Here is a 1,880-nt window from a genome sequence, read left to right as displayed (position 1 = left end):
AATCATCCCACATTAGGTTGAGATGTGGGAGGAGGCTTAGACTAGGGAATTAGAATTTTGGGGATCTCAAACCATGACAAATGCGTAGCTACCCTGCAGCTAATTGTGCAAATATTGGTCAAGAGGAGCCTTCCTGCACACAAAGGAGGAGACTCAGCTCTTGAGCAAACCCTGTAACATTGAAACCACAACTACAAAACCAGAGAAGCATCCTAAGAATGACCCCGTCTTTGTGTTTACCTTTACTCCTGCCCTAACTCATCTCCTGAGCCCTGCCTTGCTGATTGGTTCCCACAGATGAACCCCACAAAGAAAATGGGAATTAGGGAAGCCTACAGTAAATGCAGCAGCTACACCCAACAGCCACTGGCTCACCCAGGAGCCCAAAGGCAGCCCAGGCATTTCAGTGCTTTTTGGCAATTAGAGCTTGAAGCTGCTGCTGTGCAAGAGCCAAGGAAAGCACAACTGCTCAGGGCAAGGCACATGGGGAACAGGTCTGGCTGTGGGAACCCACCGGGATGAGTATCAGCCACACACAGATATTGCCCAAACCATTAAACAGAAGTTTATGTTCCAAAGATAACACAAGAAGTCACTTACCAGCTGACTAATGTGTGTCTGTCCTAGTTAGAACAGCTGGGACCAGTTCATTACTGTATGGGTGTAACCCAAAACTCTGTATTCTATAGCCTTCCATGCTGTTTTCCCAGAAACTGTTATCAATAGACCATTTACACCACCTGCCCAGAGCACGCCTGACCTCTCAGGCTATAAGCTGGGTGTTAAGAGGCCTGCGAGATAGGAGGATGCTCCTGTCCTCATTGCGGAACTCCCTGCCCTGAGGCAGGTACTGGGCATTCCTGCCTGAACCTGAGAATATATATAATCTTGGAGTCTTGGGACTTTTTTACCACTCGTGGGATCCAGAGAAGGACTGTGACCACTACTCTCGACCGGACTGCAACAGCACTCTCACCAACAGGTTTTCCTTCTCCTTTTACTTTGGACTCAGGGGGCCCAACGAACACCACTCTGTTCATGCCCCAGGGTGCTGGGTTATACGTTTAGGTTTTGGGGGTTAAACCCAATTGTTTGTCTGTATAATTGTATTTACTGTATTATTTAATTGTTATTCTGACTTATAATCTCTCTTTTGAGTTGGGTTCATTTCCCCTGCCGGTTTACCTTTAAACCAGCACAGTGTCAGGACCCAACCCCTCCCTGGATGAACTACCCAAGCCCTGGGTCCCAGCAGTGGCCCAAAAGACTCACATTGTTTTCCTTCACTGAGGAGATCACTGGGGGTGGGAAACAGCCCTCTCAAGCCCTTTCCACGGGACAGCAGTGTCACAGCAGCAGGTGGGGGATGGAGAGGAGCAGCAAAGCAGAAATTCCAAAGGCATCTGCCCAAGGAGTTTTCCGTCTCATGCAGAAACCATCAAGGCAGTCGCAATTGCAGGGAGTTGGAAGGAACTGATCTTTCAGGTCCCTGCCAAACCAAAGCATTCTGGGACTCTATTAACACTTAATCCTAAAAAAAAAAATAAAAGAAAAAAGTCAGCTTATGCCTGAGCTAGAAGTTTGAAAGAGGATTGTACATGAAATACAACAATAGCTGAACAACACAGAACACATGTCCTCGGCCCACAAACACTACCAAAGGTGTGTGATACATGCTGGCAAATTATTTCATGATAATCTCACTATGGCACAAACAGGAAAAAGCACCACAGAACAATGAGGCTGCTCAGTGTTTTTAGTGGTCACCAACCACGTTGACAAAATCAGTGTTCTAAAAATATTTTTAGCTCCTTGTACCAAAGCAAAAAAAAAAAAAAAAAAAAAAGAAAAGAAAAGAAAAAGTTCCTTATTTACAGTAG

General features: G+C 45.8%; 1 long non-coding RNA gene across 1 annotated transcript in view; it reads right to left on the bottom strand.

The window, feature by feature from the left end:
- The window catches only part of LOC108507705, a 12,394-nt gene that overhangs the window by 8,582 nt on the left and 1,932 nt on the right, over positions 1-1,880 (bottom strand). Inside the window, exon 2 of the long non-coding RNA XR_001878240.1 lies at positions 1,273-1,531. This is a non-coding gene — a long non-coding RNA (uncharacterized LOC108507705). The remainder of the gene's footprint in view (positions 1-1,272; positions 1,532-1,880) is intronic.

This window comes from Lepidothrix coronata, unplaced genomic scaffold, assembly GCF_001604755.1.
Source record: "Lepidothrix coronata isolate B3197 unplaced genomic scaffold, Lepidothrix_coronata-1.0 Scaffold266, whole genome shotgun sequence".
Lineage (NCBI taxonomy): Eukaryota > Metazoa > Chordata > Aves > Passeriformes > Pipridae > Lepidothrix > Lepidothrix coronata.
Note: the sequence above shows the minus strand (reverse complement) of the source record. Positions and strands in the feature narration are given on the sequence as shown.